This window comes from Lagopus leucura, unplaced genomic scaffold, assembly GCF_019238085.1.
Source record: "Lagopus leucura isolate 7727_CA_CO unplaced genomic scaffold, USGS_WTPT01 Super-Scaffold_100012, whole genome shotgun sequence".
In the NCBI taxonomy this organism is placed as follows: Eukaryota; Metazoa; Chordata; class Aves; order Galliformes; family Phasianidae; genus Lagopus; species Lagopus leucura.
In genome coordinates, this window is record NW_024962267.1 from 15641355 (window position 1) to 15667611 (window position 26257).

The following is a 26257-nucleotide window of genomic DNA, read 5'->3' on the forward strand; positions in this document are numbered from 1 at the left end:
GCCTTACTCTTTTGATTATATTGCAATTATAACATCTTGGTTATACAAGATGCATTATCAAAGAATGTCTTAGATGGGAAATGGGGATTCTCATCCTTTTTATTGCACCCTGTTTGCTAGTTGGCGTTTTGTACAACAGAAAGATATTTGTTTGACTGCTTGAACAAATAGGTGCTGAGTGAAATACTGGGTGCTGTGTTCTGTGTGCTCTGTTGTGGATGTCCCTGCTGTGGAGCCATTCAAGGCAAGGGTGGGTTATGCTTCAGGACAGCCTGTCCTAGTGGTAGGCAACCCTGCCCTTTGGAGGTGAGTTGGAGCTCAGTTATCTTTAAGGTCCCCTACACCTCAGTCGTTGTAGGACTCTGAACTTGTTCTTCATGTCTTTATTTTGTTGTGCTAAAATAGCTGGGATGATTAACTGTAAAGCAAATGAATCCTAAGGGGATGATGGAAGATGTTAAAAAATATGTTCATTTAATAATAACCAAACTAAAATACTGATTTCATGACTTTGTAGTAATGACTGCAGAAGGATTCTCTTTTGAACTTCAAAAGCTTTTGTATTACAAATTTTGGTGTCATTGAGGACTCGTGTCGGATCTACTGTTTTCTCCTGTGGGTACTTTATATAAAGTACCTTGCTCGATATATTATGGCCAGTGGTAGAGGGAGGATGTGGAGAAAGGGTAGTTGATAGTGGAAATTAAAAAGAGACTCAGCTACAGTGATTTATTTGGTCGATTTCCATCAGCACATCTATGTTCTAGGTTTAAAGTAGTCACAGTTCATTCATAGTGACTGTTCTTATAGTAAATTCAGCTGCTTTTCATTCATTAATGAGGCAGTAGTTGTTTGTTTACTATCCTTCTAATATTGCTTTCTGGTTGCTGTTTATTTTTTCGGTCTTCAGAATATAGCAGATGAGAATGGAAAATGGGAAATGAGAATATTGGCACTGTAGAAGGGCACAGTAAAAAAAGAAGTGATGATCACTGTATTTCATTTCTCCATTGGGTTAAGTGTGTTATCCAGGAGAAGGATGTCTTGTGATTTGTGTATTGTCAGGTAATTTGGAAGAGAGCTAAAGAGCATGGGCAACTTGAGATAATATACATATTTTAATAAACTGTAACTGTGAAACTTTTAGGTGCTGTAGAGTTATTTAAAGATCTTATTTTGTCACGTTGATTTCAAGAGTATTACTCCACTGAGTTAGTAGAAATGGGAGGATTTGGCTAGCTTGAGTCAACTGTAATAAGATTTCAGCCTGATAATCAAAATGAATGTTACCCTTCAGTTTGAACCTGTACTGTTGAAGCTTCATAAACAAAAGAATTTAGGTTTTGTAACTTTTTTTTTAAATTAAATGTTTTCTTACATTTGACTTGAATGAAGAAGTTTGGTGTGCTATATGAATCATTTTGAAGGCTGTTTGGAGACAATTCAAGCTAGTTTTCAGAATAAATCTTCTTATCTTCTGTCTCACAACTTTCTAAATTAAGGGTAACCTAAAAATTAGAGGCTAATAGCAGGGGCATGATGGTATAGCAGTGTCTTGCCTGCCAATTAGTTAACTGAGGTTCATTGTTTTAGAAAAAGGGATCAGCAGATAACTTCATCATTCTTTAACAAAACCTTCCAGTATTTTTTTAAGTACTCTAATAAATTTAGTCCCTGCCTTAGTTTATGAACCATGGGCCAAATATGAAAGTTTAGCACCTGGAGAAACTTCTGGAGGGCTGTAGATTAGGTGACCTGTAGTGGCTGCTCATCCCACTTAGATTTTCCTCTAAAATGCTTTTATAACCCTACCGATGTCAAAAGGGGAAGCTAGAGAGCCTTGCAACCCTTCAGCGATGTTTCTTGCCTTGTAGCAGCTATGAAAAAGTTGTCATGGACTAGGACTTGGGCAGAAGTGCCTTTCAGGGCACACCTGATCCTATTTTGTGATCTTTTGTATCTATTTTTTGTTCAGCGCTTCCAGTGAGGTGATGATGGTGTTGTGACTGAGAGTATCAGTTCTTCCTTGTGTGGTCTTACAGAAGAGTCAGTGACATAATTCACGTGCATTTCCATGGGAATAGAGCCAGCGGTAAAAAGCTGCTTCAGCAAAGCAACTTCCTTTGTGTTGTTTTTAGTTAGCTTTCTTTTTGCTGGGGGTTTCTGAACAGACTCTCACTAAGCACCATCGTGCACGCAAATACCCGTTAGAAGTCTCACCTCTGCTGAAGCGTTTTCTGCTGTGTTTTTTTTCCATACCAAAGCTAGCACTGCAGTGGCAAACTTCAGATGCACAAACAATTCAGGTCTGGTCCTGCTAGAGTTAGCTATTACTATTTGCAGTGTAACACTTGTACTGCTTATAAACGTCTAGGCTAGACAGCTCGTGAGTTCTCCTTGGCTGATGATGTGTTAGCACCTTCTGTGGAATTTCTGTGTTTCCATTCCTTTTTTTACTTGCTTATAAGCTTGAATACTGAACAACTACCACTGCATCCCCTCCTCTCCTTTCCTCTCCTCTTTAGAAGTTGATCATGGTTAGTTTGTAAAATTAATTTAATGGACTGAATGGAAAGATGCTGTTTAACAGCGTGAGAAGTATTGCATTAGGTTTGGAAAACAAAGTTACTTAGGTTTCTTACTTACCTTGATTATTAGTCACAAAGATGCTCTGTATTTTCTAGTACTCTGCTATCTATGATTAAGAGATGTGAATTGTTAACATTGGTAATCTACTTAATTGGATTTTAAATGTGGTCAGAAAGGTAGAATTGGGAATTTTCCTAACCAGATGAAAATTGATTAAAAGTAGAAATAGAAAAGATGCTCTGGATTTACGAAGTTACTTTAGAATTTAAATTTTCAGGGGGAAAATATTTGGGCAGGAACCTTTCTTGTTATCTGAATTTACCTGCTTAAGATCATCAGACTGTATGCTTTTCCTGCACTGATTGTGAAGACAATAAGATCAATCTACTTAGCTTCTTAAATCCTGTTTAGCACTCCTGTGGTGCTTAGTGTTTAGTAAGCCAGTGTAGTGATTAGCTTGCTATCATGACCTCCAGGTAAAGCAATAGTTTGTTGAAAGATGGTGTTACGGTTTTGAAGCAGGAAATATCGATTGAAATACTTAGTTAATATTGTGGAGATGGTCATAAGCTTATAAAAATCATGATCATAGTATCGCCTTACAGGCTCAAAAGACTATCAGTCTGGCTGTTTATTACTTCTCCAGTTTTAGTGTGGAGTGCTTCTAAGCTTAAAATGACTTCAAGATTGTCAAAATTCTATCTGAAGCATAGATTTTATTTTTAGCTTGCTGCTAGGATGTGACAAATAAGGTATTCAGAATTTGCATTTTAATGGACATACGTTCTTATTTAACTTTGAAAGAGGGCGTTCTATTGTATGTGAATGGTGGTGTAACTTGAATATCCTGCTGAGAAATAAGCCTCTAAACACACGGAATGGTCTTGGAGCTCTATATTTGTGATGCACGTGTCTGCAAAGGGCAAACTGAGCAGTTCAGTTTCTGTTAACAGATACGAGTGTGTGTGCATTAGCTTCAACATTACAGAAATCAAGGTAGTGTTTTTCCTGAGTTACTGTGTTTCTCTCCAAATGTACTGAAAGCATTTCCAAGAGCAGCAGGAAGCATACAGTATGCTTCAGATCTGTGTATTTTTATTTCTATGAACAGTTGAAATAAGTTTTGTGTGTCTAGGTTACCTAAGTGCAGAAGTCAGCGTTAGGGAAGTTGTCAGCATTGCTATGAGATGTAAGGTGTAGACCTGTTTCTTGAGATTCCAAATGGATTAAAAGTAATGAGAAAATTCTTGTTACATCTTGTGTGACTCAGCTATGAGGTGACATGATTTGCATTTGCTGCTTAAAATAAAAAACTGCCTTACCATAATAAACCAAGGTCAAGCACAAACTGTGCTGGCTGGGCAACAAAGTTCTCTACAAGAAACCTTTATCAAACTCCACCAAAAATTTAGAGGCACCCAAATATCGTGAATGCATCTCTATTATTTAAGCAGCCAACACACAGCTCCAGTTCATGTCCTAACTCAGGAATTGCCTTATAGAAACTTGTCGTTGACTTCTGTGATTATTGAACCTGTTTTGTACTGAATTGCTCAAAAATGATGTGTAACCGGATACAGGTATTTGCAGACAATTCTTCAGTCATTCCATAATAACTTAAAAGAATGATACTAGTAATCATGTTTCAGATGACTTTTTACCTGTGCATTACAGAAATCACTCATGTTATGTTTGAGAATTGATACCTGAGCGCAGTGCTTCTATTTGCTTGGGAACATCTGTAATTTTGAAGTACCTGGGGCAGAGATGGTGTAAGAGATGGTTCTTTTACATCATTGTGTAAAAGCTCGCTGGGGACACAGATGAAGGAGTCCAGGTGTGGGAAACAAATGTTGTTTCTGCATTAGAATTCTATAATATTATTTTTATTTTATGATCTCCGCTGTCATAGTTCTTTTTGGGAGTCCTTCTACTTAACCTGGGGAAGATCTCTAATAAGTTTAGATCACTTATTGTATAGACGAACCTTCCCAGGAAAGCACACTCTGTATATAGGTGTATATATGTATATTTTCTCATACACGCTGCAAGAATATCCTGCAGGAGAGCAAACCAGAGAACAGCCATGGCATACCCGAGGAAGCACCTGACATTGGGAAGGCCTGACATCATCCCCCAGTGCTCTTTGTTTAACGATGATGGTTTCAAAGAAAATCACCATATCAATAGGACAAGGAGAGCACCGAGACATCTTGGAAACAACAGGATGACTACCGACTGGCACCAGATAACAAATAAATGAACAAGTAAATAGCAAATGTAAACCTTCTGTAAGATTGTGACCCTGGAGTACCCAGCCAGTGGGGAAACAGGGGAGGGGGAAGGCAAGGGGAAGAAAACAGGGTATAAAGGCAGTCATGTTGTGTCCATAGGCGCGCTCCTGCTTGCGGGACGCCCGCCATTGCACTCGCGAATAAATTCTGCTTTTATCAGAGATACCGTCCTGACAAAAGTACTTGGATTATTTCCAACACAGGCAAGTCCTGAGCCAAGGTTGGGAAATCCATTCTCTGGAGAACATCGATGGACAAGTCCTGGGCAAGGGTGGCGAAATCCTTTGTCTGGGGGACAAGATGAACAAGGCCACAAGGAGAGAGAGATGAGCTGCAGCTAAATAGCTGTGAAGTGCTCCTTTGTGTGGACTTATCTCACGATGATGGCCATCTCAGGGGGTACTCAGTGACTCTTGCTTGAGGCCCATCCTTGTCGAGTAGGCAGGAGAACAAGGAGGATAAAAGGGGAACCGAAAACCATGAGGATAGTTTTCTGGCAACAGATTGCTCATGAAGAAGAACGGAGGATTCCTGGCTATCACGAAGTGATGTCTGCATGCTCAAGAGCTCTGCAGGGCCTGCTGCCTGAGCGCTGCTGCTTCCTCAAGGATTGGCTCCGTGTCCGTCTCCATTACCTGCTTGCTGCCCCCCGCTGCGTCTGCCTCAGACCTTCACAGGTCATGCAGCGGGATGCTGCTGAATCCTGGTGGTAACTATCCCTGCTTTACACAACTCTTGCTTCTTTCCCATCTTTTCTATCGCCTTCCTTCCTTTCCCCGTCTCCCCGATTAGGTTTTGTAATAAACTGGTTGGACCAACATATGAACCGTTGTTTCTTAATTTCTCGCCTGGTATGCAGATATGAAAAGAACCTCATCTCCCTCCTATAAATTGGAGCGAGACAGATGGAAAGTATTGTACATGAGCTGCTTACTAAGTTTACAGTGTCTTCCACAGATGATTTCTGCTTTGCTGTTTCATAGCTTATACAATTATAAGTTAGCAGAAGTGCTGAGGAAAATAAGGGATATTTCTCCTTTTGTCTTTGAAGTACAGGGAGTAAGTTCTGGAAGATGTCACTTGGCTGTTATGTAACATTTTAGTTCCAAAAATATGAATACACGTTTGACTTCCCCGTAGACTCAACAGGATAAGATGAGAATTAACATGGATAATTTAGAAAAGCAGTTGAGACTTCAGTTTTGTAGTGTAGTTTTATTGGATGTGAAATAGAATATGGTTGTTCCAGAACAGCAGGCATCATTGGCAAGCAGTAATCCTTCTAGGTGATCAAAATCCTGAAGGGGATTTCATACATACGAGTGAGTTATTTAACTGGCACAGAGTTACTAAGCACTACAAGACAGAAAATGCATTTACAAGGAATTGGTAGGTTGGTGCATCAAGCCAGTAGTTCGCCTAAAACTGCCAATGGAACACAGGAATTACTATAGCTGTGAGGAATGAATTCACACATAGGTCATACATTCATTCCACATTTGTGCATATCAGAAACATGCTCTATTTTCTTAGGGTATGTTTCAGGAAATTTTCAGTATCTGTGAACAAGTCATCCAGAAATTCAATGTGTGAAGTACAGATGTTGATTATTTTATTTGGGCATTTAATTAAAAGTATTAATTCTATATAGTAGTGTATCTGGATGACTGTAATGAAGTGCTGTAGTGATTTCTTTATCAGCAGTAGTATGGAGTCTCTATCACCATAGATAGTTAACTGCTTTTTGTGTGGTTTTTTGTTTTTTTAATCCAAAGCAGAGGAAAACTTGTTCAAAATATAGATTGCATGTATTGTGTTAACTTTTAGATTTTGCAGCGTAATTCCTGCAGTTTTGTTTGATGGCTTCTCAAAATAACTACGGTTGCAGACTGCTTAAAATAACAAAAGGTCTGCAAATTGCCTCTTGTGCACGAAGGTGAGCGAGGCCTTCAGAGTAGCATATATAGGGATACATATATTCATAGATAACAGAACACTTTGGCTTTTTAGCTAACTTATTTTCCTTTTCTGATTCAGTTATTGACAGTACCAAGTATTTTTCATAGGACATGCATTCTAAAGAGGTGAAAGCCTTGTGTAAGTCTCAAAACATTCATTCACTTTGAAACGTGGATAATTCTGTATTAGAGATTTAGTATGTAGACAGCAGAATTTGTTTGCTGCTATATTTAGAAGCTACAATGACATTGCTTAGTATTTCAAGAGAGACATTTTTGTAACTTGTTACAAATTTCAAGTGTGCTGCTGCTGAAGGTTTAAAGGAGTCAGAACGGAATTTGCTCTAATCCCTTGCTGATTATATGGATGTTATTTCAATTTACAGCCATCTTGCAGCTTGAAAATTGACATTCAGGCTGACCAGGACTTGCGTCCAAGGTTGGTCAGGGACGTTGTGATTGCATGACAGTTCAGGTTGGATGCCAAACTTGGCCTTGAGCAGTCATTAAAGGTTCTAGGACGTTTTCCAAAAGGAGAGGTTAGAGGTCACAGGTAAAGAGCAGGAAACTGTAATTGTATCTTATTTAGCTCCGGTGTCCCTGGAAGTTCTGATTACATTAAAAATCCTCAGTTATCTCAGTGTTTGTTTTGCTGGCAGGTACAGAGAATCTGCTGCAGCTGACGGAACAGCACCTTCAATTTGCTCCTTATGCTGTGGAATTTAGGAGGCTCATGCACTTCAATTAAATGAAATTGCAAAACTAAATAACAGCTTGCCATCCGTCTGAACTTCTCAGATCCATTGGCAGCTGTGTGCTCTGGAAGGGGGAAGATTACAGCAGGCAAAATGGATGTGTTAAAACTGCTGTCTGTGTTCAGAGTAGGTGTGTATGGTGCAGAATGCCTCCTGTACCTAATATCTTCCTCTCTGTCAACGATGTCTTTTGAATAGAAGTTACCCTGACTGGGGCACAACAGTACCTGTCCTCATCGGCTTCTTCGAGTACGCTGGAAGTGCTGAAACCCCTCATGCTGAAAGAAGTTTACTGTGCTCTTGAATAAATGTGGCATTTTATTTGTAATGAGATAAATCACAAGACAATGATCAGAAAACATGTGGCTGAGATGCAAATGGCAGAGAGAGAACTAGGTGCCTGGACTCAAATACACAATGTGGAAATCATCTGTTTGTTGGCTGTTCAGGCATGTTTATTGTCAGACTCAGTTGGACGAAAGCCACCCATCTGGAGCCCACGGTGGTGTCTCCCTCTCCTGTGAAATACTTGAGTAGGCTGGCTCAAAAAGATAATCAGACTTCAGTTTGTTCAACAACTGGTTTTGCGACGTGAAATGTACACAAACTGTGTTGTATCACTGTACAAGTTGGAATTTAATTGAATCCTCACTCTTAATCTTTTAGGAATCTCTCGCACCTTTTCCCAGAGTATCATGTTCAGTTCTGCTGGTCCTGCACTGAAACCCACACATAGAAACCTCGGTAACTGAGAACTTTCTGGGAGACACCAAGGGCTGCTACTCCAGCAAGGAGATGAAATCTTTGTTCCGGTGTATGATTATACAAAAATATTCACCAGTGGTTATCTTTGCTGAGGTGACGTATGTGGACTGAGCTGTAGCGAGTTTGAATGAAATGAAAGCAGGAAGAATATATGGAGTTTTGTCTCTTATCTGTCCTGGGCTTTATGAGAAAATGGAATGAAGATTTTCAGTGAAGGGAAAAAATAGCAAAGCTGTCAAGCGTCAGGCATACAAAATAACTCAAGTAATTTTTTTTTTTCTTTTGACAAGAATGTATGAAAGATTTTGGGCTTGATATGCATTGGAAATGAGAGTGCTGGTCTTTCCATATTTCAGTTTTTCATCCTCTAACTTTACTCAAAGCGTGCTTTCTGAAACTCTGCGAAAGTTATTGTCATGTTTTTAGAAGCTGATAACTTTCTACTCACTGTTGCCAGGTGTTGCTGAGTGCACCTAAGTGTAATAATGATTCAGCTCTTCACTCCGTACCGCTAAGACCAAACTAGGCACTACTGTTCACAGTAAATAATTAAAAATGTTTCTGAAGTCGAGCGTGTTTAAAAAAAAAATGCAGTGCATACATGGCATTATGGATAACTTCTTACGCTATGTGGGGACAAGTTCTTTTTCTGTTCTCATTTATTTTTTACCTGAGTTTTTGTGCCAAAGAAGATTTTTTTTTAATCTTCTAACTCATTGAACATAAATTGTCTTTAATTGACTGGCATTTTAAGTTGATGCATTAAAGCTAAAGGTTTGAATAATGACTAGAAAATAGCGGATAGCCTTACTAAAGTATTTCTGAATGATCAGAATCCTAGGCTGCTTTAATTAGGAAATGAAACTAGCACTCAGGTTGAATAATCGTGATATTTAATTTTTAATACTCTAGATAATGAATTTTGTTTAGTAGTACTACACTAACAAGTCCTCTTCTGGACAAGTGTTCTAACCAGGAAGGTTTTCTCCTTATCAGAGTGATGTTTGATTCTTTCCTCACATGGAGAAATCCGTCCGTGTGACCACAGGTATGGTGATTTGATTTTGCAGGTTCTTCCTTCTCAGGCTATTTTACATATAAATATCTTGCTTTTACTACTCAGTATTATTTCAGCTACTTGTTTCAGTGTGCTGTATTAAATCCTGCAAGGTTTCACTCAACTTCCTGCTTCGGTGCTTCTTTTCTTCCAATGTAGACAAGTGTCGAGATGATTCTGCGATCGCAGTGTAGTACGTATCCCACTTAGCGTTCCTGACAGCATTAGGTAGGTAGAATGCACAAGATGCAGGAGATAGCCCTTAGGCAAATCAAAATATACATTATTTACAGACATCTCAACTGTTCTGTGGTCTGAACAATCTTCAGATTCAGATAAAACAACAGAGAACAGAAGGAGGTGATAAAAACAAGAACATTAGGATTCATAAAATGCTTTGCATAAGTAGTAACAAACACTTTCCTAAGGACAGCTCAGGTGGTGGGTCTGGGCAGTGAGTTGATGGTAGCTTTCCTCCCTGAGAGACAGTGTATACCTGAGCTTCAGAGAGCTTTGTGACACGCTTTAAAAATCAGGAATGATTCCAATACTTTGCTCATGCAAGAGAGTAGTTTTTGAGTCCATAGTCTTGGGTTTAAGTGTGGCAGTCAATTTCGAAAACAAAAGGACTTTGTGGGAAAGCCCCTGACATTAATAAAGGGGGGAGGGGGAAAGGAATATATAGAATTTTATTTTGAATCGCTTCTAAAATGGAGGCATGATTTACTTGTGGAGAAAAGTCAGTGCAATTTGAAACGTTATCGTGATTTCCTAAGCTGTGCTACTGTGCTAAATTCCTTTTGTAAAATACTTCACTTGCAGTAGTACCATGCAGTAATCCGTTTCTCTAATAACACCTTACATAACAGTTCAGTAATGGTCAGTGATCTAGTGGCATGATAGAGGAAAAATGAAACAAGCAATGTGGTGGACGCATTTAAAGCAGGATTCAGCTTTTGTTTGTGTTCCGTTCCTGCCCGCTGGCTTTGGTTTAGCAGCCTGAGATGCAAGCTGGAGGCTGTAGTGTGGTTCCTTGTTTGTACCCTGAGGTGTACAGTGACTACTCTGTAGAAAGCCAGCAGAGCTGCGGGACGCACAGCCTTCTAAGGTGGGGGCCGCTGTGCATGTTGACAGATAGATGACGTGTCGTAGAGAAACACAGCCCGCGCCATTTTGTAATTTGTTTCTGATAAACTAATTTCTAAAATGAAACGTTGCTTCCTCTGCATCTAGATTTAAGCTGCAACATTGTTTTGGCAGGATAGTGTTTATACATTTTATTGTCTTTTTCTCCCTCTGAGTTGGTGGAGCACGAGTAGACCTGAGTGTCTTAGTTATTAATTATTGCTGGCTAATTAATCAACATCCCCAGGTTCAGACGATTGCCTTCTGGAACTTAGCATAATTCACCTCCATCAGGCAATACATAGGGACTTTAATTGCCTCGTGATGTTGTCTAGAATAGATCAGCTAATACCATAAGGGTCTGATTGCATCTCTTTGAGCTAAGCAGTGTATGTATGTGTTCTGCCCTTATTCTCATTGCACACATTCATCTTAGCGATGTCACGAGCTGGATTGAGGGCACATCATCAGAGTGCAATCAGGAGCAAGTATGTTGAAGTGAATAGTAAATTTAGGTTTGCAATGTGAAAAGAATAACCCCTACAAGGCAAGTCGCGTAAATTTCTTTGTGCTGACAGATGGGTCACTGGAAATGCTCCTTTCAGTGGAATTGTTTTAAAACACCAAGAGGAAAGTATAACTATAACACTTTGTATGCTTATAAGATGAAAATAAATAAATCTCCACATATTTCACTCACTGAAATTCACTTACCTTCATTTTGGAGCGCTGGCTATGTTTTTAAATTTCAAAGTGTATCTGATTATTTATCCACTGTTCAGGAGAAATGATTCAGATCTGTTTAATGTAGGTGTTCTTTCTATTTTAGACCCAAGACATTTCCATATTATTTACTATTTTCATTTCTGTTTTGAATTTCACTGACACATAAAAAAAAAATACAATCCTATTTCTTTAATTAATAAAGCCATAATAATTGCATTTTTTATTACTTTCAATTTAGATGCATTCCTGTCCCTGTGGGCGACTGGTTTTGAACATACTATGAGGTGGAACACTTCAAATAAGAGGGCAGAGCAAACCTCTGTTGAACTGAATAGACTTCTTTGCCTAGACTTCAAAGGTGAAAAGAAGGAGCATAATTAATTACAATTGAAGGAACAAGAGGAAACTAGAAGCCTTGATTTGAATGTGCTTTGGAGCAGAGCCCAAAGAGAGATAAGAATAATCTGCAGCAGGTTCAAATAAGGAAGGTGGGGTAGCAATCTAGCTCTGACTGGATACATAGTACTGCTGTATAAACAGACATCAGCTCAGCGTAGTATGAGAGGAAAACGTGTTAGGAAGGACCGTGATGGGAGGTTTATGTGGCTTGGTGTCTTGGAGGACCTATCGATGTCCCTATGAGGGACTTGTGGGAGCTGTTTTGAGTGAAGAGGAGAGGGCAGCCACAGCGCAGTGAAGTTCCTCTCGTTTAATGTAAATAATGTAAATGCACTAGAGACTCAGCCCTTTGGTTGTATGTCTGCTCTTGTACCTAAGGAGGATCTGTATGGAAAGAGACTGTGAAGTGTGGCCCAGCTGAAAGCCTCATGTCAAAGGCACAGAAAAGCAGAGGTAGCTGGTGGCTGCACAGCCTCCTTCCTCCTGGTGTTGAGAATCGGAGCTTCAGAAGCCATTACTGGCAGCTGAAGTGTCTAACTTGCTCCTTGGGACTCCCTGATTCTTAGGAAAAGAGCAGGAGCTGTCGTAAGTGGCAGCAATGCACAAACCCATATTTTGCCAGGTCATCCATTGAGGAGGAAGGGCAAGTGATGCTGCAGTCTGCCTTCAAGGGCCAGTAACACAGTGTATGCTATGTTGATATTTATTAGTTGTCTAAAGGAATAATGAGCTTGTAGAAAAAGTAGCTGTGAGGACTCGTTGACCGCCAATCGACAGAAATGGTTTGGTTCACATAAAAATTAAGAATTTGACATGAGTTTCATAGCTCGTTTGGTATTGAATTGTTCTGCAGTGTTTGTTCCTGAGGTAGGCTGAACGTTGCTGCTGGATGTTGTCATCTTGGTATGGATGTGTGACAGTTTATTATTTAAAAAGCAACGCTATCCAAATATTATCTAGGCAATACAATTTTTTTTTTAAAGAAGTTTTAGCATGTGACACTAATTTTAAGGTGAGAAAAGAGCTGAGGACTGCTGCTGGTGCTTGCAGAGGAGCTTGTTTCCTCTCAAAGAACAGGGGGAACGGTCCAGGTTTATCTTGCTGGACAATTAGTATTTCTATCAGATGACAAGCCTTTAAAAAGTGGTTATTCAGGCACGTATTACTTAAGACACGCCAGTTACTTTGTTCGTTTTTAGCAATAGGTTAAGAACTGGAGATGATTTCTCATTTCATTTGCCAATGGGAGTGTTCTTCTAAAGTAGCAACAGCTGTCCCCGACTGCCTGCCCTGCCTCCTCTAGGTTCTGGCTTGCATGAGTGCCTCCCCCAGGTGTCAGTGAGAGCCCTGTGTAGGAGGTGGCTGCCTACTGGGCTCCTTGGGGGGGTTGCCAACGTGTGCTTACCCCACACCTGTGTGTTGGAAGGCAAGTTTTCCTTTGTTTCATTATATGCTTGCCTTTTCTAATCATGACTAATGGAAATCAGGAAAAAGATGTTTTTGTTTTTGCTATTTGGTACTTAATCTGATACGGCAACCTATCAAAATGATACAAATATTTCGTATTTCAGAATAACAGTCTGATATGCATACACAATAACACATTTCTAGAAACAGTTTTGAAGTGCCTGATCTTTACTGTTCCAATGGAGACTCTTTTTTCAGATTCCCGATACTCTGTCTTTGGTTCTTGTTCAGACTGTGTTTGCTGTACCTTTCTCCTCATTCTGTTTCATTTTAGTCACTACAGGGCTGAAAATTGAAAAGATAGGAAGTCGTTGAAAAGAAAAAAAATTAAAAAAAAAGCTAAGCTTAGGTTGAAGCAATCAAGGCATAGCTAATAAGGAATCACGTTTAAAGGGGAAACACCTGCTCATGAACAAATGGAGTTGGCAGCAGCAAGAGTTGTGGAGAGAGCTGTCTCGAAGTATCTCCTTTTTGTGCTTTGCAGTAAGTAAACTCTGTTAAAAATGAATGCAAGCTAATGGTACATTGGGAGATTTTTGAGTCTATGTCTGAGTAACTTGGTAACTTTTAAATTATTTTTAATGTTTATTATTATTTTTGGTAATAGAGTTGTTTTAACTCTCCTACTGCAGGCAGTCCCTTAGTGGATGAGAACTGCTGAATCTCGGCCTGAACCTCTGATTGATCACCTGAGGCGAGCAGCGAGTCAGCCACGGGAGCACAGGTGGAGGCAATTAACTGTGCTGCCAGAAGGGGTGCAGCCTGGCTCCACCTCTCCTAGAGCCATTTAAGGGCTGACCAGCAGTGGGGAAGGATCTGTTTTGGAGCTCCTCTCCACCAGGGTTTCCTAAGCGGGCCTACGATGTGGGTGAGTGTCTCTGTTTTTTCTGTTTTCTGCTTTGGTGTAACAGCTACGTAGCCAAGCTCTTTGTTGTACTGTAGCATCTGAATGTTCATTGACTGTAGGCTTGGGAACAGGGAATTGAAAAAACATAGGTATGCACCTCTGTGTTTTTGAAAGGAAGAAATGGTTCATTAAAGTAATAATAATAATAATTAAAGTATGTGAGTTGATTCTGAAAGGCTTATAACACAGGTACTGTTTTTGTGTGATATGATTGTAGAGGTTTTGAGGTTGTGTTATTGTGTAGGTATGAAGTTTATATTGCTCTTTATTGGGTGTGTCTAGAATGTATTGCCTAGGCTACTCAGCTGAGGTAAAATCTGTTAGGTTTTAATAGTGCTTCACAGAATCACAAGGTTGGAAAACGACCTGCAAGATCATCTAGTCCAACCACCCTCCCATTCCTATCAGTGCCACAAGCTACTAAACCATATCTCCTAGCTTCTTGTCCAGGCGCCTCAGGGACTTATGTGGTGTGTGTTTATCCCAAGTTTGTGCGAGTCAATGATACTGCTTGTACTAAAACAGACCTGAGGCAGTTGTTTTTTCTATGTTAGTACTTGATAAGTACTCGCTTGAAGAATGCTGTGTGTGTTTTGTTGTGGTGGGAGACTAAAACAATCAGCCAGCCAAGGAAAAGCTCTGGGTCTCCTCATTCACTGATAATAAAGAAAATAGCTTTTTTTAAAATTTTTCTTGCTTCTTTACGGTTTTAGTAATTTAGTACACTGAAGAGCGTTTTCTTCTTAACCTGAAATGATTTTTGTTTTCTAAGAAGAACTTGAAAAAAAGGCTTTTTTAATGCTTTTAATTTGTATGGAACAATCAGCTGTGTAGAACCAAAAAGCTTGATCTTTCATTGTTTTGTTTTGAAAAAACGTATTTGGGGTGTAAAAGGAATTCTATCGGAGATTTTGCAAGTTCTCTGAACCACAAGTCTGTCCACCATTAACAGTTTGCAGTTAGCCATTTGAGTTATATCTGCATGTGAATCTTCTGGCTTAAATTCCTCTTAAAGAACTTGGCAGATGTAAAATAGAGGAAATACCTACTATTGAACACTGGTAAGTGACTTAGTTAGAGGGGATGTGGAATGTTTGTTAGAATGGTAAATTATAGAGACTTCTATGTAGGAAGGTGTGTACTGGTTTAGGAGGAGTTCAGGTGTGCTCCCTAATGAGATGCAGGTGGGAGAGGTTGGGAGCAGTTCTCAACATTTTAGTGTTGGTTTCTGGCTGATTTTTTTTTTTTTTTTTAGTGGGTACTTGCACAAGGGAGATGAAGAGCTGCACCTTGTTAGTGCGCAGATCAGGGTGTGTGTTAATGCATCTTCAGTTTTATGTAGTATTTTTTTGAGTAAGCAATTGAAGTGGGTTGGTTTTTACTGCACGGTAAGCTGGAAGTGGGCATTGCATTGGAGTTAATGTACTCTCAAGAAGGACTGTAACTCGTATCTGAATGAAATATATTCTAACCTGGTTTCTGTGAGGTAATTATATATGCATAAGCTGACAAAGACTTAATAGTATGATGCTAACGAGAACCAGAGCAACCTATTGGGTCAGCTCCAGACTGCCAGAAATGATATTCCTGTCTTAGACTGCAGCTCAAGTCAGCCAATGAGCAAAGTCTAAGCAAGCATAGGATCATGTCCTGGTACTTGCACAAAATACAACAGACTAGCTTAGGGAATTACTGAGGCAAAGTTGAGTAGTGCAAGTAGAGTGCATCTCCCTGGAGTGTTTTTCTTCTGTCAATCAGGCTAACCTCTCCTTGAACTCTTGTAGGTTTTTCACATTCACGTAGTGTATTCAGATAAAAAAAGCAGATCATGTATCTTTCAGAGAAGGACTGTTGATTAGAAATGACATGATAAACTGAAATTAGCTGTAGGACAGTGAAATCTTATTACAGTAACAGTGATCACTAGTTACTCCCTGAGCTACTCGTTCAAGTGTCAGGCACTTGTGGCTTTATAGAACAGAGAAAGCTTTGTCCCTTCGAAGAGCAGCAAACAACTGCAAAGGTAGTTGAAAGTTTTTACGCTTGTCAACTGCTTTAGTCATCTAGATCTTGTTTATAATTAAAGTGTTGATCTTCAATTTATAAAGGGTTTTAAACAATGATGCTATGAGGTTCTTTGTGCTGACTTCTGGGAATAGCGCTGACTGTTCTGGGTAAAAACAAGATGCAGTAACTAACTGAGCATATTTTTTTCCTGATGTTTCTCTGCATAGAGTTGATCAAAAGTAGTCTGTCTTCACCTTTAACCTTAGTTAGTGTTTCGCTCCCTACTTGGGTAGAGATCTCCAGTTGCACAACATAAGGCCTTTTGTACAGTATTTTGAAAGGACTTAATCCCTCTTTGGCTCTAGGTTTTGTTCTGGTATTAAGAAGAGCCAAAGGCAACAACTGTGGTCAGGATAGTCCAGCTTCCTGGCCCAGTTTTACAACCTGTGATTTAGTTAGATCATCTTTTCCTCCTGACCACTTGCCTGTGATCTGTGTGTGATGTGCAATTGCCAATTTATTCCCAATGCTTGCTGACCTATTGAACAATCTCTGCAATAAAATCAGTTGCCTGGTTCCTCCAGCTGCCTGTTTTGCCACCTGATCCACCATCATATTCCCAGTTTCCTGTACAGTGTCACTCTTCTGATGTCCTTTACAATGTATAACAGTCATGATGTTCTTTGGTAGATTTACATCATGCTGAATTTGTTTTCCTTGTATGTAAGCAATCCTTGCTCTTTCCAGATGGTACCGTGAGTGGGTACCACCCCAAAAGCATATTTAGCACCTGTCCATATATTTAAGGTTCTTGTCAAGGCAGTTATTTCAGCCTTCTGAGTGGAAGTCCCCCCAGGTAATGGTTTTGCTTCAGTTACCTTGTCAGTAGCAGTTACTGCATGTCCTGCCTTATGGTTTCCTTGTCTTCACAAAACTGCTTCTATCGATGAATCCAGGACTCCTCAGTGTTGTCCAACGGTTCCTCCTGTAGCTCTGACCAGCTGGCACAGACAGTCTCCATGCAGTCACACACTGCTGGCTTGGAGGCAGCTCTGCCTTGGTGTTCTGGGTGTTCAGCAAATTGCTTCCTTCTCTTTGATCAGTTGTACTTTCTGTTGAGAAACTTGATAGCCATTTCAATCAAGAAATTCAGCAAGCTCACATTCCTTTGTTACTGTAGCATCCACGTACTGCAGTGAAGTTCCACTGTGAGATGGCGAACCCAAATCTCAGGCTCACGAGTTGACCAGTTCTCAAAAATCATCGGGCTGTTCTTACAACCCTGGGTAACACTGTGCGGGTTAACTGAATTATTATTATTATTTTTAATATATTTTTTCTCTCCGTATTTGAGTTTTCCTATTCAAATGCAAACAATTTTAGACTTTCTTTGGCAAAACCAGGCAGAAAAAGGGATACTTCAAATTCAGAACGGTAAACCCCACCTGCTTATTCCTTAACTTGGTTAATAAAGATATACACCATGGGCTGTATATATTCAACATTTCTATTAATTGCCTTCAAATCTTGTACCAAGCTATAGCTCTTGCCATCCAATTTTTCATTTGCAAGATTGGGGTGCTGTATTTAGATTTCCATCCAATTAATAATCCAAAATCCAAGAAGTTACTTTCATTTCTTTTATCCTCCTACAATCTTGTATTCTCAAAGAGCATTGCTTTACCCTGGTTGGGCTGGCTCCCATCTTTAACTTTCATTGGGCTGCATTTTTGGCTCTGTCAGGCATCCCTGTTGCTTGCAATCCTGTGTATACCCAATGTAGGATTAACGTAACTTCTGGGAGTACAACATTGCTTTTCCCAATTTGTGTTAAAGCCAGACTTAAAATTTTCAATCCATTGGTCTTGCATGACAGGTAGCTCCAATTTTCTCTACTGAATTTAATCTCTATATTCAACTATTCTAACATGTCATGCCCAAATAATGGTTTTGGAGAACCTGGCATGTACAAGAATTTATAAATTCTTACTTATTCTCCTAGCCTGTATTTAATTGGTCCAAAAAAAAAAAAGTAAACTTTTCTTGCCAGTAGCACCTACAACTATTACAAAAATCATCTACGGGTAATAATTCTTGGTGTAGCACAGAGCAAGAGGCACCTGTATCAGAAAACAAACCTCTTTACCCTGCTTCCTCTGCTGCTTTCAGTCCTGTGGGGGGTGGAACTCTGCCTGAGCCCTTCCAGGCTTCCCCTTACCTCTTCTTGGTAAAGGATATTTCTGTTACACCTTGCTCAACTTTGCCTTCCTCAGCTTGTTTTTCGCAAGCCCTTCTTCACTTTCCGAACTTTCATCATCACAGCCATTACTAACGTTTCAGTTTCTCTTCCTTCCACTAGCAGCCACTCCGTCTGTCCCTGGCCGTGCTCCTCGCGGCACAGCCGAGCCGCAGGTCGGCACTCAGCACTCGCTTCGCACTGACAGTGCGTCTCAGTCACACACACTCAAGAGTCTCAACCGACCCCAAGGAAAGAGTTAAAATTCTCTTACTTTGGTCCGTGCACGAAGTTACCGGGTCGCAATGGCCAACACCCGCGCCTGCCTGCCCCTTGTCTTTCGCAGAGCCCTTTCTTATCGACCGTCCCAAGGAGTCACCTCACCGCCCAGACAGGACCGCTGAAATCAGCGGGGTGCACCTATCCTGTGCAGGGCAGTAGGGAAACTCCCGAAGAGGTGATAATAATCCCGGACGAGCCTCCAAATTGTTGGAAATCTCCAAGTAATTTTGTCAGGACGGTATCTCTGATAAAAGCAGAATTTATTCGCGATTGCAATGGCGGGCATCCCGCAAGCAGGAGCGCGCCTATGGACACAACATGACTGCCTTTAGACCCTGTTTTCTTCCCCTTACCTCACCCCTCCTCTGTTCCCCACTGGCTGCGTACTCCAGGGTCACAATCTTACAGAAGGTTTACATTTGCTATTTAGTTGTTAATTTATTTGTTATCTGGTGTCAGTCAGCAGCCATCCTGTTGTTTCCAAGATGTCTCGGTGCTCTCCTTGTCCTATTGATATGGTGATTTTCTTTCAAGTCGTCGTTAAGCAAAGAGCACTGGGGGGATGATGCCAGGCCTTCCGATGTCTTTTGAGGCGCTTCCTCGGGCAGGCCGTCATTTGTTCTCTGGTTTGCTCTCGTGCAGGATATTCTTGCAGTGTGTATGACAAAAATATACATCTATACACCTATACACAGAGTGTGCGTTCCTGGGAAGGTTCGTCTGGAGGATAAGTGATGTAAACTTATCAGAGATCTTCCCCAGGTTAAGTAGAAGGACTCCCAAAAAGAGCTACGATAGCGGAGATCGTGAAATAAAGATAATATTATCCAATTCTAATGCAGAAACAACATTTGATTCCCACACCGTATACCTCTGTGAAGTCCAAGACACGTGAGCTGTTTCACCTTTTGGTAGCTCACTGCTGCTTACTTATCTCACCTAGAGGAGAGATGCCTATTGACATGTAAGTAGGGTCACTTCTTCCACTGTACAACAGAATTAAGAGGTGTCAGTTAAGCTTAGAAGGTGGTAGCTGTGACCTGGTTTGTGGCTGTGAATGTTAGGTCTCTTTAGAAGGCACGCCTATTTCATGGTCTGTAAGAAAGGGAATTCACCTTGCTACTAAATGCTTGTAGGCTGAAGTTACTTGTTCAGGTGGCTGGAAGTCCCAGTGCCTTAGAAATAACTGAAGAAGCCAGGGCCATCACTTCAAAATCAGGGAGGGAATTCAAAATGAAGGCAAACATGGAAATGATTTCCCCATCTCCCAAACAAACCCTGTGGGAGGGGTAACTTATCCTTTTTTTTTTTTTTTCTGCAACTTATTCTAAAAGATGTCATTTATGTTGGTTAGCACCTCTTTCCAGAAACTAGTTATTTATTTTATCTTCAGTTCCCCCTGTTTATTTTCTCATAGTGTCAAAAAGTCAGTGTGATGCTTTTGTAAGGCAAGTAAAGATAGAAGCATCCTGAAGTTTTTTTTTTTCTTTTTTTTAAGTGCTCTGTTCAATGTGGGAGAGGAAAAGATAGAGAAAATGATAGCTTGGCTACTAAAAAGTTGTTCTAACATCTTATGCTGTTTTGATTTCTGAATTTGATCACAGTCCAAGTAAATTGCAGGCCTTACCTCCAAGTCATGGATGACAAATTCAAAATCGCCTGGTGTTGCTTGCGCAGTTCCTTTCCAGGAAGCACTAATGCTGCATCAGATACCGCTTAAGTTTTCCAGGATAGTCAGAACTTGATGGCATAGATGAAAATGGCAAGTTATTGCTATGCCAACCTATTACAACTAATACTTCAGTGAAATGAATCATTACGCTGAACAATTTCTGTGAATTTCTGCTGCAAATTCTGCACCAGATGGTCAGATGCATTGATTGGCTTGAACAGCAACTTACTATAGTCACCTTCCTTTGGGACAGCAATGCCCAGGTTATGTTTCTGTGATTATTAACTCACAGTGAAGCCCATTTCAACTCTTCCCTATCGTGTTTCAGCCCATTTATGGCATAATATTTCTGCGTTTCGTTTTGTCTGTCCATAATATATTTGCTACACAAATTCACAGAAGGCTTTTATGGTGTTCCTAAGTGCCTGATGTGCTTGTGGAAAATGAAGATGGCAGGCATGGATGGATGCCTTAGCAATTATGTTGTGAATATTGTTCCCTGCTTCTCACCTGGCTGTAATGCATGGAAGTACTTAGCAGAACAGTTACTCACCAGCTGAAGTCTGCTGTACGGAATGTGAGAGATGAATCTCCTGTCTGTGTTCACCGTGGTCTTATTTCATGAAATGTTTGTGCTGATAATTTTTGCTACTCAGGGACATGTAAAGATAAGCCAGGAAAAGAGGGAACAGTCCTTCTGAACTCTCCTGAGGCAGTAGGGAATCATTACAATTCGTGTCTGGGGATTTTGCAAGGTTTTGACACTCTTGATCTTTAGCTTGTAATTAATGGACGGAGCTGCTATCAGATTCTGAAATTGTTTTCTACTGACTGACCAAAAATAGCAGTGTTCTTATTTGAAACCTCTGCCTTTTAGGTGTGAAATCAATTGCACCAAGAGCATGTTCTTCTCACCAGCAACAAATAGAATCATATTCTCTCATGTCATCAGATTTGTTTGAAAATGTTAGCACTTCTCTCTTCACAACACGTTTGCTGCTTGTTAAGGGTGTGCTGAATTTAGTTGCTTGAAATACTCGGTTTGAGGAAAGAAATGCATCTGGCAATTGTACAATTACTAGTTGAGTGAGATTGCTCTTAATTTTCAAGCTTGGATTTCCTAATGCAGTGAGTTGTCTTAAGCTAGGAAGATGAAAGCAGCAGTGTTTATACTGAAAGTGCTTTTAGAAAGACTGTCATTTTGTTTCTTGATGTCACTGCTTGCCCAATGTGTAAATGAAAGCTTTGAGGTGATACAGCTCTATCCTCCTATTACCCTTTTTGTATAAAGAGAGGTTATAAAGTAGAGGTTCTGGCAGTTGAGTCTTCCTTCCTGTTGAATAGAGACAGTGCATAGAGATTGTGCTAACAAAGCAGATTCTTGCAGCTGCTGTACTGCCTGCAGTGCAGTGTGTCTGTAATGCAAGTAAGTGAAGTCCTGCATTGGATGACTGTGGGTGTACTACGGTGGAAGGGTTTGCTGACAGCTTCATGTTTATGTGCTTAGAGAGAGCGTCAGTGGCAAAAGGGCTTCTGAGCAGGACGTGTGTGCAACCTGGTCCTGCTGTAAGTTGTTGCAGGATCCTCCAGCCCTTAGGAATGCGGTGTGGCTGCCAGCTCCAAGTCTGAGGGACTGGGGGCAGTGAGGTGGAAGCACGGCAGCAGGTCCATGCTAGAAGGGGCTGCTGGACACAGCAAACTTGATCTGGGCCTATCTTTTCTACGGTGAATCTGAGAGGTGATGGTAGTGTAGTGTGGATGTGCTGAGAAGGAAATACTAATCTGACAGCTTATTTTCAGTTAGTTGCTCTTGCAATAGAGATGCTTCCATCGTCTGTTTGCTGTGAATGCCACTCCTCAAGTTGAAAAAGTGAGACTCCTGAGCATGTCTATGTGTGATGTACATGTAATGGATTTGTAATCTTAATTTCTAGGGCTTGATAGGAAGAATATTTATTGAGGATGAAAGCCATGCTATTCTTTTGAGTATTCTTTTCATTTTTAAAAACATCAGTATCAGAGGTACCAGGCTGTGCTTTTATTCGTTAAAACCTGTCTCAAAAGAAGACCAAAAAGAAAGATGGGAACTGTTCAGTTAAGGCAATTGACATTTGTGTTATGGTTTTCAGTGGCTGTTGGTGCAGATGAGTGACTCATTAAGAAAAAAGAAACACACACAGGAAGACACCTTACAAACCAAGCAATCTCCTTTCCCCCATTCCGGGAGTTTGCTCAAATGTCCCCAGGCTTCTCCTGCTGTGAAGGAAGCTTAGTATTGTCTCTTCATTGCAAGTTCAGGAAATGTTAGGTTGCTCTGATTATGTAGAATTAAGTGACTTCCGCTTTGCAAGAAGGAAATTTATGTGACATTCCTACTTCTGCGAATTGCCTACCAGCCTACTAAAAAGGGTATTACTGAATGTGAACTTCTCTTCCAAATCTGTAAGGTTTATCAATAGTGTTATTTCATGGAGCTTGTCTGTTCCCAGTGATGTTCATGAAGCTCCTGTAACCATGTGAGATGAGCTCTTTAAAGTGAGAGTAATTGATGTTTATATCAGTGGGTTAATAATACAGGTATCGTTGCTTCCTGTAGCAAACTGTGAAATGGAACAGCAGTAGTACCGCTTGAACATCTCTGGTAGCCACTCACAGGAATGTCCTTAATACTGCTTTGTGTAACTGCAGTTGTCAGGTGATTGGGTATGACAATTGATCTAGATTACTTTTCTTTTACAAGTTGCATGTCAGATTGTGAGAGGAGCAAACCCTACACTGAGGAAATGATGATATCTGAGAAATTTTATCTGGCTTCCTGGAAAAAAAAAACAAAACAAAACACTAACTTCTTCACAGTACATTAATTTTAAATAGCAGTAAAACCTAGAAGCCAAACATCAATTGACTGCAATAAAATACATTGATGTGCATGTAGGACAGCTGTGGGTTTCATGTAGATGTGTATTTTATTAAGCCCAGCTTGAATTTAACCTAGCTGCTGGTGTGAAAAGGAATAAGAAACTCTTTTATAAATACATTAACAGTAAGAGGAGGACAAAGGAGAATATCCACTCTTTGCTGGATGAGGCTGGGAATGTGACCACTGAGGATAAGGAAAAGGCGGAGGTTCTGAATGCCTTCTTTACGTCTGTCTTTAAAAGTCAGACCAGTTATCCTCAGGATACCCCTCTCTCTGACCTGGTAATCTCGGCCGGGGAGCACACTAACCCCCCTGTGATTCTGAAAGAAACAGTCAGAGACCTACTGCTCCAGCTGGACTGTCACAAGTCGATGGGGCCAGATGAGATCCACCCGAGAGTGCTGAGGGAACTGGCGGAGGTGATAGCCGAGCCGCTTTCCATCATCTGTCAGCGCTCCTTGTTGACTGGTGAGGTCCCAGAAGACTGGAGGCTTGCCAATGTGACTCCCATTTATAAGAAAGGTCGTAAGGAGGATCCGGGGAACTACAGGCCTGTCAGCCTGACCTCGGTGCCAGGGAAGGTTATGGAGCAGATCGTCTTGAGGGAGATCATGCGGCATGTGCAGGGTGACCGGGGGATCAGGCCTAGCCAGCATGGGTTCATGAAGGGCAGGTCCTGTTTGACCAACCTGATCTCCTTCTATGATCTAGTGACCCATCTGGTGGATGAAGGAAAGGCTGTTGATGTGGTCTACCTAGACTTCAGCAAAGCCTTTGACACTGTCTCCCACAGCATTCTCCTGCAGAAGCTGGCAGCCAGAGGCTTGGATGGGTACACTCTTGGCTGGGTAAGGAGCTGGCTGGAGGGCCGGGCACAGAGAGTGGTGGTGAATGGAGTTAAATCCAGCTGGCGACCGGTCGTGAGTGGTGTTCCGCAGGGGTCGGTGCTGGGGCCTGTCCTCTTCAATATCTTTATTGATGACCTCGATGAGGGCATCGAGTGCACCCTCAGTAAATTCGCAGATGACACCAAATTGGCTGGAAGTGTGGATCTGCCTGGGGGTAGCGAGGCCCTACAGAGGGATCTGGACAGGCTGGAGAGCTGGGCTGGAGCCAATGGGATGAGTTTCAACAAGGCCAAATGCCGGGTCCTGCACTTCGGCCACAACAACCCCAGGCGACGCTACAGGCTTGGGGCGGTGTGGCTGGAGGACTGCGTAGAGGAAATGGACCTGGGGGTATTGATTGATGCTCGGCTGAACATGAGCCGACAGTGTGCCCAGGTGGCCAAGAAGGCCAATGGCATCCTGGCTTGCATCAGAAACAGTGTTGCAAGCAGGAGCAGAGAGGTGATTGTTCCCCTATATTCAGCACTAGTGAGGCCGCACCTCGAGTACTGTGTCCAGTTTTGGGCCCCTCACTGCAAGAAAGATATTGAGGCCCTGGAACGTGTTCAAAGAAGGGCAACAAAGCTGGTGAGGGGTCTGGAACACAGGCCATATGAGGAGAGGCTGAAGGAGCTGGGAATGTTCAGCCTGGAGAAGAGGAGGCTCAGGGGAGACCTTATTGCTCTCTATAACTTCCTGAAGGGAGGTTGTAGTGAGCTGGGGGTCGGCCTCTTCTCTCGTGTCATTAGTGATAGGACCAGGGGGAATGGTTTCAAGCTACGCCAGGGGAGATTCAGGCTGGACATGAGGAAGTATTACTTTTCAGAAAGGGTGGTCAGGCACTGGAATGGACTGCCCAGGGAGGTGGTGGAATCACCGAGCCTGGGGGTGTTCAAGGAAAGGCTGGATGTTGTGTTGAGGGACATGGTTTAGTAGGAGCTATTGGGAATAGGTGAACGGTTGGACTGGGTGATCTTTTAGGTCTTTTCCAACCTTAGTGATTCTATGATTCTATTTCAGTGTAAGTATCCATGCACATAATTGTACTCATGTGGTTTCATATCTACTTTTAAAATTAGAGCAACCAAAGGACTTTTTAGCAGGTATAATAGAAAGAACAGTAATAAGTTCCTTGCAGAAGTTGAAATATTTGTCCTGAGGCTTTGCTTTTTGGGGTAGACATATAAAATATTGGCTAAATTCTTAAGCAGGAGTTTTTACAGAGAGCAGTTGTAATGCATCACTAGAAATTACCAGATAAACAGCCCAAAAATATTTTTATCTGGTTGGAAATTTCTTAGGTCTGGTATGGTTAACTTCTGTGCAGTTCATGAGTCTTAAAGATTTTCTATTTAAATGATTGCCCTTGTTTTATAGAATTATGAAAAAAATCAACCTGTGGAGCCTTTCTCCCCTCCCACGTCGATTTATTTTAGTTATTCTAAATGCTATGGATGCTAGATCTAACACTGAAAGTGAAATGAGTTTTTCAAATTTCTGCTGATTTTTTTTCTGTTCAGCTTCTGTTGCTTTCACTGGAACTGCATGCACAAGGGCATGAACAGATTCGTTATTGTGAGTCAGAACTTAGCCAGTTTCTACTTTCCCCTTTCTACTCTTTACGTCCTAACTCTCCATTCCTTATTGTACTTGCAAAATAGAAGTGTGCTTTTTTTCTTTGCACAGGAGCTTTAAATCATGCAGCACAACAAACTCAACGAGGTATGAATTCATGCACTAGGGGATGTGTATTATTTACAGCCATCAAACCAATGGTTTCACAGTTGTTAGTAATTACAGAGACGCACAGCTACAGCCCTGAAATTCTTCTTTTGCCCTGTGTCCCTGAATTCATAGTTCTTGAAAGTCGGCATGGGTTACCGAGCAGTTGGCATTTGATAAACATGAGCCTTTATTCTTACAGGTCACTGCAGGCTTTGCTTTGATAAATATCTAGGAAAACATCCCCATTATTCTTTCTTCAGGAAATGAAATGTGACGCTGGGCGTTGTGGCTATCATTGCCCCCCCACACGTTTTCTTTCCGTTGAGAGAAACCTTGGTCACTTCATTTACTATGCTGCTAAATGCTTTATGAAAATGTTAACCTTGTCTCAGTGGCTGTGCAATTTTATTCAGTTTTAAAATGTTCTGTGGATTAAGCACTGTTTGAGAAGAAAATTCAATTTCTGAAATACTGAATTCATTTATT

General features: G+C 41.0%; 1 long non-coding RNA gene across 1 annotated transcript; it reads left to right on the plus strand.

Moving 5' to 3' along the window:
- The first annotated feature begins 13959 nt into the window (after positions 1-13959).
- On the plus strand, positions 13960-25990 carry LOC122181691. The gene is made up of 3 exons (XR_006179544.1): positions 13960-14003; positions 25733-25768; positions 25971-25990. It is a non-coding gene; the product is annotated as an uncharacterized LOC122181691 (long non-coding RNA).
- Positions 25991-26257: the final 267 nt, after the last annotated feature.